Raw genomic sequence first — 11,917 nt, forward strand, 5'->3', positions numbered from 1 at the left:
CAATTCTGGGTACTGCCTGTGTGGAGTTTGCAAGTTCTCCCTGTGTCTGCGTGGGTTTCCTCCGGGTGCTCCGGTTTCCTCCCACAAGCCAAAGACTTGCTGGTTGATAGGTTAATTGGCCATTATAAATTTCCCCTAGTATAGGTAGGTGGTAGGGAAATATAGGGACAGGTGGGGATGTGGTAGGAATATGGAATTAGTGTAGGATTAGTATCAATGGGTGGTTGATGGTCGGCACAGACTCGGTGGGCCGAAGGGCCTGTTTCAGTGCTGTATCTCTGTAACTGCAACTGTAAGGGTTTAATTTTAAACACACCGTGTTTTTAGCTCCCACTTGGTGAATCCTTGTTCATCACTTTCCAAGTATAAGGCAAAGAAACCAGTACAACCAGGCTTTCTTAGGTTTAAAGAAGAAAAGTTGAAATTTATTAAACTTAAATTTAAAACTCTAATTCAGTTAACGCCTACGGAATCACAACGCACCCACGCTAGCATGCATATACAATACACACATACAACTGGAGACAGAAAAGAGCAGAAGAGGAATAAAATGGAAAAGTTTGAGGCAATACCTGAAGAGTTAATGTTACGGTTCTTTGAGCTCACTGTAGAGTCCTTGATTGTCAGTAGATCTTGCTTTTCATTGGGGCCCAGTATTCTTCTTAAACCTTGTTCACTGTAGGAGACTTTTCTGTCTTGGGGTTCACATATCTTCAGTGGATTCAGAGGCTTGTGAGAAAGAGATGGGAGCAGACAGGAGAGATCTTCTCAGTCCAGGAGCAAACAGACACTGTCTGAGTTCAAACTGTTTGTACAATTCAAAAAACCCCAGGTTGCCAAGCAGGTTAGTCATGTAACTGACTGGTCTGACCACGTTTTGGATTGTATCACCTTAGCAGTCTCTGGGATGCACCACTTGCACACGATACCTGGTGCTCAAGGTCCATTTGGGTTGAATGTGTCAGGGAATGGTCCTTTGTCCTTCCAATCACTATCTGCTAATATGCAAATGTCCTTTCCAGCCACGGCTGCTCTGTCTAACAAGTCCTTTCTTCACTCCAGTAATAGTTTAAAATCAATATTCATGACAAAATTAATGTGCCTCATTCTTGGCAGGTGGGGGCCTAGCTTGACAAGTGTAAGATACAGCCTACAACACCTATAGATGCTTATTTATATATTTTACATATTGGAAAGGCTAAGTATCCCAACACACTTTTTCAACAGGCCAAGAAGCCTTGAGATCTAGCAGCTACTGATCTCCCACAATAGCCAGATAAACAGGCTGCGAATGACAAGCTGAGGGGGAAATTCTTGATTAGATCTAGCAAGCTATCAATCTCTCATAACAGCTGGAGTAAAAATAATATGAACAAGATAAAGCAAGAAATAAAAGAGTACAAGAAGTTCCACATGAAAAGGCAGAGGAGGCAGGGTCCTGACATCAGTATTCCTCTTAGGCAAACTGGTAATGTTGTTTCTGCTATATTATTCACTGTAACTTGTATTTTGCTAGTGAGTCAGCTTGTTAACTTGGTGACTGCTGTACGGTCTTTAAAATCTATTAAAATATACCTGATATATGTCGATATCGGTTTGTTCTCCTTTGGAATGTATTACAGAAGGCAAGTACTTTCAGGACCCCCACCTCTTGCTACATGTTAAGAAGGTGAAAGCATTGCAATGGCTATCCAGTCAAGATGCCTGTGGATCAAGAGGATCCAACCCTCATATCCCTGGTCTCATGCATGGTGGCCGTCAGTGAAAGCGGTCAGACAGCAGCTAGTGGCTCAGCTGTTTGGACAATGATAAACCCACCCTGCAAATCACACTAGCAAATGGAAGTCTGGAAAACTTTTGACGTGAAGCTACGAACACAAAGAAAGACAGGCAAGATTGAAACAAACAATTCAACTTTTATTCAATATACCATTGAATAAGCAACAGTCAGCAAACAACATCAGTGTTAAAACAGATGAGAATAAGGAACTTCCATCATTAAAATTTAACAAGAGGCAACTACTGAAAATTGAACTGGTTTAAAACTGGCAGTCACAAATGACGAGACCTGCATAAAGGAACACTGTTGGGCAAGAACACAGCAAATGCAATGTGGAAGATGGTCAAGGATTAAACTGCAGCAGTGGTAGAGTGCGTTGAGGTAGTCAGTTATAAAGTAGTTCATAGTATTTAAAATAGTGCAAAAACTTTCCTGCAGCAACACTTTAGATACCACTATTTTTAACACTAGTAAATAACTGTTCTACAATGAATGTATTTGTATCACTGCCTTAAATTAAGCAATAGCAGCAGTAACACTATGTTGAGGTATTTAATTAAAAAGGAGTGCATAACATTGGAAATTGAGCAAAATTTTTCCTATAAGATCACTTTAAATGGAAATTTCTCAACAACTTTTGAAAGAACAAAATATGTCAATAATTTCTTATAAATAATTTCAAACTATTTACAAGCAATTCTGTAGTCCTAAGGGTGACCCAGGGCTGCTGAAGTTGAGAATGAGCAGAAGCAAGAGGCCCCTACAGTCAGGAGGACATCCAATTCCTCACACCCATGCCTCCCAATGGAGCCTGATGCCTGACTGGTCAACTCTTTCAGCTCTGTTTCACCAAACCACCAGGTGCCTGCAAGCGAGAGAGCGTGTACATCTGCTGTAGGATGAGGGGCACTGGGAGACGGTGAGAAGGTGGTGTTCTAATGGGAGGATGTGAGAAAGGTGGCCACAGTGTCACATCCCTTCCATATCAACACCCTTATGGTGCATTGAGGATGGGAGTGCCTGTGCCACTTCTCCCACCTACCCCCAAGGAGGTCTTTAGCCTCTTTGTCCTCCTCCTTCTCTTGCTCAGTTGCTGCCTAAGTGCACCAAGTGGAAAGGAAGGATCAAAGGTTGAAATGATCCTCAGATTACATAGTCCATATCTTATCACATTTCTAAATGTCAGTTAGTAAAAACAAAATACCAACCACCAGAAAAGAATACGGTAATGAAAATGACTAAAACTAGGTGGCAGAGCTAGAAGATAAATTTCTCTCCTTGCATGACTCACATTGTGTGGCTCAATAAGAGGCCCAAAATCAAATGAGGAAATAGGTCCTCAAATGCTTTGTTGCTCATTCCACTAGTTGGACATGAAAATTACTTTATATATTATTCACTATTCATTTAGTTTAGGAGCATGTAACCAATGACACTGTACTAATATTCATACAAAGGCTTGGATTTTGTTGTCCTGCCGCCAGGAGCGGCAGCGGGTGCAGTAAATGGCAGCCGCCACACACGGGACCCCCGCCACCACGCTTACACGGCGGGCGGCCACTTAACATATTGACAGTGGCCGCCCTCCCCAATCACGTGGCGGGACGCAACATTGGCGCGACATTCACGGCGTCACCTGATTCAGAAGCAGGTGCTGGCTCCATTTTTAAAAGGCTGCTAGCCCTACAAACAGTTCAAAATAATGCAGAGTTGACCTCTTCCCCCCATATACTAAGTAATGCAGAGTTGACCCCATTCCCACCTTGGTGGTGCCAGCTTCTCCTGGACAGGAAAGTGAAGTGCATGAGTGCCGCACGACATGCTCAAGATTGCGAACTGAAGGTAAGATCGCAGGGAATTAAATTTAAATTTATGCAGAGAGCTATTTTAAATATTTAAAGAATGGTCCCATCGCAGAGTGGCGGAGGCGCCGCCACGGAGCCTCGCCCTGCCGGGAAGAGCGGGCCCAGCAATCCCGGTGTCGGGCTCAGTGGTGGCTGCTGCTGCTCCGATTCTCCAGCTCTCCCCTGCCACGGAACCTGACGCTGGACTGAGAACAAACTCCATGCACAAAGTGTGCAAAAGATTGTCTGCATTCTTCCCTCACTTTTCTCCCCATATTGACCTGTTGTTGAAAAAGGATAGGTTGGAGTACAATTCCACATTCTGTATCAAAGCAACCAGCCACCTCTCTCCTGTTCCAGCCATCCATCTCAACTATCCCTGCTAACAGCGTTCAAGTGGCTTTCTCAAACTGTATCTATTCCCATCGTAGTCTTGACAAGCACTTCCTACTACCTCTAAAAGCTGATCCGTTTCTGTCCCTTCCAATTTAATACCTTGTTAATGAGGTAACAGCCTTAATGTGTTCCACAGGCCAATTATGCCTTGGACAGCACTCACCAAGACGGAGAGAGAACCACCTGCTGGTGTTTGGTCCCTGCCCAGCACATTCATCCAATATTTCAGTGGCTGCTGATCCCAATACCTTTGAAGATAGTTTGTGAAAATATTGAGCTTCACTTTCAGAGCAAAAATAAATTCCATGAGCCACATCTGCATGTTAAAAAAGAATATGTTATGACCAGGTGAGGAAGGGGTCTCAGGCTCCCCTCTTGTGGGGTCTAATTTTTCCAACATTTCAGCGTTGACTGACCGGACAGTAGGGGTTTTTATTTGGGAATCCTCCCGGCTCTCTTTTAAACTGTTCTCTTTTCCTTTTTTCCCCTTTTCTCTCTAACTCTTTGCCAGCCTGTGCCTGTCTGTCCCCTTTTTTTCTTAGCAGGGGTCCCTCACAATTCACCAGCCCTCTGCTGGAGGGTTTCCCAAAAGCTGGTACAGGAATTAGGGGTGCAGATTTCACTACAGGTTGGGGTTTCCTGGCACATGTGGCAACTCCTACAGTACTCCACCACATCATTGTGGAGGTTTGACCAGTCAAACTGCTGTCTTATGCGGGCTTTGGTTTTCATATACCAATATGTACAGCCATTGCAATCTCCTGGGCCATACTTAATATTTCTCTCCGGTACCTCTGCGGCACCACCAACTGGTGAACAACTGTCCACACTTTGCCTTCAGGTCTGTGAGGAGAACTCCATTTCCTCATCAGCACCTCATTCTTCAAATAGAAGCAATCAGGGACTCCCTCTGCTTCAATTTCAGTCTGGGCAGCCTGTGCTAACTTTCTCAATACTGGGTCGGCTTGCTGAACCTCAGCTCGGGAAGATTCATTTAATCCATTCCCTGGGTCCTCTAACTTTCCAAAGAAAGCTTCAGACAGACAGACAGCATGGTCATCTGCCCCATTGTGTTTTTCATGTTTGTGCTTGGGGCCAGGCTACTCAGTTTTCTGTCTATTAACACCCTCTCTGTACGAATGCATTGTCTTTCACCACACCATTAACATACTGTTTGCCTTTGCTCCATGGCCTTCTGGTCAGTTATTCTCTGTGGCCTTGTCCTATCACCACCTTCTCTTTTGTTATCTCTTACCCCACCCGCTTTACTTGCTTAAAACCTTTTACATTTCTAATATCTGCCAGTTCTCTCTCCGCAGATGCCGCCAGACCTGCTGAGTATTTCCAGCATTTCTTGTTTGTGTTTCATGGTAATCTGTTTGCAGTGCCAATTCAGTCTCCTGTTCACTACACATTCAGGGGAACTGCAGGGGACTGTCTCCTGCCACTGCCCCATCTCTCTAACCTCCTTCGGTTTCTCTATCACTACTGGGAAAGCTACCACCTTCACCCCTGCCAGATCATCACCTAGGAGCAGGTCAACCATGTCCACAGGCAAACTAGGGACAATCCCTGTGGTCACCGGTCCCAAAACTAGGTCACACTCTAAATGCCCCAGAAGTAAAGGCACGGGTGTACACTGCCCTTCAATACCATTCACCACCATTCTGGTATTTACTGCACTCTCTGGGGGAAATGTCAGGCCTTTTCCCAGCAAAAGGGTGGCCCCTGTATCCCTGAGTATGATGATGGGCTTACTTGCCCCACTTGAGGGGTATGGGGTTACTTGCCCTTCAGATACAAATCTTGATAACCTTCAAGGATTCTATTAAATCTTCCTGCACCCACAGCCGTATTTTTTCTGGGTCTTGCATTTGCAGCAGTTAAAGATACAGCCTGCACGGCTGCGCTTTCCATCGGGGTCCCTTCTCCTGCACTGAGCAGTTGTGCCCTGATTAACCCTACAAGCTTTCCCCGTAGTTTCCAACAGTCAGCTCAGAGGTGACCTGCCTTATTACAATGGAAGCGCACAGGCCTCCGGGTCTCACTCCTGCTTTCAGCATTATCTCTTTTGGCTTGAGGAGGGCCCCCCGTGTGTCCTGCTTTTGTTCTTCCCCCAGGACTGCTGGGCTCCTATCATATTCCCACCTTTGCCCTTTGCGGGTTTGTGGGGGTGACGAGGAAAGGTTTTCCCCAGGGGAACCGACTTGTAAATGAGAGCAAACTCATAAGCTAGAACTGCAGCTTGACTCACTCTATGTACTTGTTGTTCCTCCACATGGGTCTTTATAGAGAGTGGAAGAGAGTTTTTAAATTCCTCAAGGAGAATTACCTCTCTAAGGTTTCCATATGCGGGCTGTACTTTAAGAGCCCTCAACCACTGGTCAAAAGCCAGCTGCTTAGTCCTCTCAAACTCCAAGGAAGTTTGATCAGCTTGTTTCTGAAGGGTTCGGAACTTCTGGCAGCAGGCTTCCGGTACTAGCTCATATGCCCCCAAGATAGCATTTTTTGTCAGTTCATATTTTGATGAACTTCCGTCTAGCAACAGGGAATAAACCTCATGGGCTTTTCCTGTTAACTTGCTTTGTAGCTGGAGGGTCCAGCTCTCAGCCGGCCGTTTTAACTGCCATGCAAGCTTTTCAAAAGTTAAAAAAAATGCTTCCACGTCTCCCTCACTGAACTTTGGGATCAACTGGGAAAATTTCAAAAGCTAAGCACACAGCCCTGAATTAATTGTATTCTCCATATTGGCCATGCTTTCACTGGGGTTACTCGGTCGCCCCCTAGCTAACTCAAGCCAGCATAGCTCCCTATCCACCCGTTCATTCTGCAAAGTTCTTTCTCTCTCTCTCCTGTCTTTCTTTTTCTCTCTCTTTTTCTCTCTCCTGTCTCTCCCTTTCTCTCTCTCTTTCCCTGTCTTCTTATTCAATTTTCCTCTGTTCCAATTGCATCTTTGCTAACATTACCCTGTAGGAGTCCACTTCTAACCCTGCCTCTGATTTTTTGGGTTCAAGGGATTCTTGGATTTCCTGGCTTTGGCACGGAAAGTGATGCCACACTCCTCAGCCATATTCCTCAACTCCTCCATAGATAGTGCCTTTAACTTATCCCAAGTTATTTCACCCTGGCTTGGGAGGTACTGGCTTCGGTCATGGACATGTTAGTATTCTAGCAACAAAAACCACAAGAAAACCTGTATTGAAGTCTTTTCTCTTTTTGAATGGGATCAATTTGATTTCCCACTTCCAATTTCTCATTTGTCTGTGAGTCCAATGTCGGACTAGAGCCCCCAAATTTCTGGTATGACCAGATAAGGAAGGGATCCCTGGCTCCCCTCTCGCTCCTTCTCTGGTTTGGCCTTAACAGGGTTTAACTTTTTAAACAGTGATTTAAGCTTGCCACCTCAGTGAGCCCTTGCTCACTGCACTCTAATTGCAATTGCAAATGAACCAATCAGTCAGGTTGTCTTGAGTTTACATGTAAAGGTAACAGGGTTGTAGTGCTGGGTGATTTTAACTTCCCCAATATTGACTGGGACTCACTTAGTGCTAGGGGCTTGGATGGGGCAGAATTTGTGAGGAGCATCCAGGAGGGCTTCTTGAAACAGTATGCAGATAGTCCAACTAGGGATGGGGCCATTCTGGACCTGGTATTGGGGAATGAGCCCAGCCAGGTGGTCGAAGTTTCAGTGGGGGAGCATTTCGGGAGCAGTGACCATAATTCCATAAGTTTTAAGGTACTTGTGGATAAGGATAAGAGTAGTCCTCGGGTGAAGGTGCTAAATTGGGGGAAGGCTAATTATAACAATATTAGGCAGGAACTGAAGAATTTAGATTGGGGGCGGCTGTTTGAGGGTAAATCAACATCTGACATGTGGGAGTCTTTCAAATGTCAGCTAATTAGAATCCAGGACCAGCATGTTTCTGTGAGGAAGAAAGACAAGTTTGGCAAGTTTCGGGAAGCTTGGATAACACGGGATATTGTGAGCCTAATCAAAAAGAAAAAGGAAGCATTTGTAAGGGCTGGAAGGCTAGGAACAGATGCTAGGAAGCACTTGAGGAATATAAAGACAGTAGGAAGGAACTTAAGCAAGGTGTCAGGAGAGCTAAAAGGGGTCATGAAAAGTCATTGGCAAACAGGATTAAGGAAAATTCCAAGGCTTTTTATACATATATAAAGAGCAAGAGGGTAACTAGGGAAAGGGGCGGCCCACTCAAGGACAGAGATGGGAATCTATGCGTGGAGCCAGAGGAAATGGGCGAGGTGCTAAATGAGTACTTTGCATCAGTATTCACCAAGGAGAAGGACTTGGTGGATGATGAGCCGAGGGAAGGGAGTGCAGATAGTCTCAGTCATCTCATTATTAAAAAGGAGGAGGTGTTGGGTGTCTTGCAAAGCATTAAGGTAGATAGGTCCCCAGGGCCTGATGGGATCTACCCTAGAATACTGAGGGAGGCAAGGGAAGGAATTGCTGGGGCTTTGACAGAAATCTTTGCATCCTCATTGGCTACAGGTGAGGTCCCAGAGGACTGGAGAATAGCCAATGTTGTTCCTTTGCTTAAGAAGGGTAGCAAGGATAATCCAGGAAATTATAGGCCGGTGAGCCTTACGTCAGTGGTAGGGAAACTATTAGAGAGGATTCTTCGGGACAGGATTTACTCCCATTTGGAAACAAACGAACTTATTAGCGAGAGACAGCATGGTTTTGTGAAGGGGAGGTCGTGTCTTACTAATTTGATTGAGTTTTTTGAGGAAGTAACGAAGATGATTGATGAGGGAAGGGCGGTGGATGTTGTCTATTTGGACTTTAGTAAAGCCTTTGACAAGGTCTCGCATGGCAGACTGGTGCAAAAGGTGAAGTCACACGGGATCAGAGGTGAGCTGGCAAGATGGATACAGAAATGGCTCAGTCACAGAAGAGAGAGGGTAACAGTGGATGGGTGTTTTTCTGAATGGAGGGATGTGACTAGTGGTGTTCCGCAGGGATCAGTGCTGGGACCTTTGCTCTTTGTAGTATATATAAATGATTTGGAGGAAAATGTAGCTGGTCTGATTAGTAAGTTTGCGGACGACACAAAGGTTGGTGGAGTTGCGGATAATGATGAGGATTGTCAGAGGATACAGCAGGATATAGATCAGTTGGAGACTTGGGCAGAGAAATGGCAGATGGAGTTTAATCCAGACAAATGTGAGGTAATGCAATTTGGAAGGTCTAATGCAGGTGGGAGGTATACAGTAAATGGCAGAACCCTTAGGAGTATTGACAGGCAGAGAGATCTGGGCGTACAGGTCCACAGGTCACTGAAAGTGGCAACGCAGGTGGATAAGGTAGTCAAGAAGGCATTCGGCATGCTTGCCTTCATCGGTCGGGGCATAGAGTATAAAAATTGGCAAGTCATGTTGCAGCTGTACAGAACCTTAGTTAGGCCACACTTAGAATATTGCGTGCAATTCTGGTCGCCACACTACCAGAGGACGTGGAGGCTTTGGAGAGGGCACAGAGGAGGTTTACCAGGATGTTGCCTGGTCTGGAGGGCATTAGCTATGAGGAGAGGTTGGAAAAAATCGGATTGTTTTCACTGGAACGACAGAGGTGGAGGGGCGACATGATAGAGGTTTACAAAGTTATGAGCGGCATGGACAGAGTGGATAGTCAGAAGCTTTTTCCCAGGGTGGAAGAGTCAGTTACTAGGGGATATAGGTTTAAGGTGCGAGGGGCAAAGTTTAGAGGGGATGTGCGAGGCAAATTTTTTACACAGAGGGTGGTGAGTGCCTGGAACTTGCTGCCAGGGGAGGTGGTGGAAGCAGATGCAATAGCGACGTTTAAGAGACATCTTGACAAATACATGAATAGGAAGGGAATAGAGGGATATGGGCCCCGGAAGTACAGAAGGTGTTAGTTTAGGCAGGCATCAAGATCGGTACAGTCTTGGAGGGCTGAATGGCCTGTTCCTGTGCTGTACTGTTCTTTGTTCTTTGTACATAAGAAAGATGTAAGTTTATTAACCTTATCACTCTAACCTGGTTATAATCACTAATCTACACAATGCATTGATGATCACAGGCATACGAGAAGCACGCACATACAAATAGATACAGAGGGGAAGAAAGAGTTGTGGGGGTTGAAGTAGAGTTTGGAATAAATGGAGTACAGATATGGTTCTTAATGTCCTTGGTACAATGACCTCAAATGAAGCTAAGGTCTTGAGGTCCTTGCTGGGGCCATGTGCACAATTCCAGGCTTGCTTCTGTGGTACCAGAAGGCCAAACAGAGGCTTTGTCTGTAGTCTTGAAGCATAGAAGCTGCCCCTGTGGTTTTCCTGGGACTTTGCTGGAGAGACAGAGAGAGATGTCTTCTTCTTGAGATTCAGAATTGCAATCTGTTTCCTTTCTGTGAGGCACAATTCAAAAGCCCCAGTCTTACCAGCAGGTAGGTCATGCGACCATCTCTTTGTTTGAAACAGCAACTTCTTGGAGGGTTGTTGGAGTTCAGAGCCTTCTGGACATACTCGGTGGAGGGTGGAGTTTTGGCTCTTGCAAAGGCAAAGGATGTTGATCACCACCATTGCCCAGACCAATCTTACTAATTGAATCAAGAAGCACCCCCATTGTCTCACTCTATTCATCTGTCGCTCAGTCAGCCCTTGTCTTCTCAGCATGCAAATGTGCAACCATGCTTTCAGCTGTTCAGTTCTGCTTTTTTAAACAAATTATTTGCAATGTCCGGTAAACTATAAGTCCTTAAAAACATATTTTACAAAAAAAAAGCACATTTGTAACAAGGGGTATACAGTCTGTGGAGGTTGGTGACTTAGCTGGCTTCAGGCTGAACTCAATGGTCATGTGACTTTTCTTTGGGGGTCCTGAGGCTCCCGATTTGAGGATGTGGCCAGCTGATTTGGCTGTTCTCCTGGAGACAGCAGTGTGGCGTTGATTTCCTTCAAGGCGTTTCTTTCTGCAGCAGAGGCATCCCTGGGTGGTCACGGTCAGCAAACAGGGTTCGAAGCTTGCATGGTGGATTGGAGAGACTGAAAGGAAGAAGAGACCCCCACTTAGGTCACCTCTCGTTAGCATGTAGCTGCTTGAGTCCTTACTGCAGAAAACAGAAGCTTAAGCACATGTTTCAGTGCTGTATCTCTAAATAAAAATAAATAAAAAAGGTGGGCCTGTCACATGACCATCACCCAGTGATTCAAGCATGGTCATTATTAAAGTATTCCATCTTACAACTTAATTAGTCCATGCCTAGGAATCCCCTTCTCACAGCTAGGGTCCCATTGTTCAAGTGATTAGGTTGAATGGTTCGTCTCTACCAGTTGAATACCTCAGGTGATATCCTTGACACCTTGCTAATGGAAACAAATTTATTTTTATTTATTTATTGATACAGCACTGAAACAGGCCCTTCAGCTGATCGAGTCTGTGCCGACCATTAACCACCCATTTATACTAATCCTACACTAATCCCATATTCCTACCACATCTTCACCTGTCCTTATATTCCCCTACCACCTACCTATACTAGGGGCAATTTATAATGGCCAATTTACCTATCAACCTGCAAGTCTTTGGCTGTGGGAGGAAACTGGAGCACCTGGCGAAAACCCACGCAGACACAGGGAGAACTTGCAAACTCCACACAGGCAGTACCCAGAATTGAACCCGGGTTGCTGGAGCTGTGAGGCTGTGGTGCTAACCACTGCGCCACTGTGCCACCCGTAGTTCACTTAGATTCCCCAGGTTATTGTCCTTGATGGGTCTTTGTGGACATGCTGTTTCCTTCTTAATGTATTGGAATGTGGAAGGTACAGTGATGCAAATTGGATTAAAAATCATCATTCAACATAAAGCATGTTTTCGTGACAGTACAATTCTGAATATTCAAACAGCCCTTTTT

This window comes from Heterodontus francisci, chromosome 1 (genome assembly GCF_036365525.1).
Source record: "Heterodontus francisci isolate sHetFra1 chromosome 1, sHetFra1.hap1, whole genome shotgun sequence".
NCBI lineage: Eukaryota > Metazoa > Chordata > Chondrichthyes > Heterodontiformes > Heterodontidae > Heterodontus > Heterodontus francisci.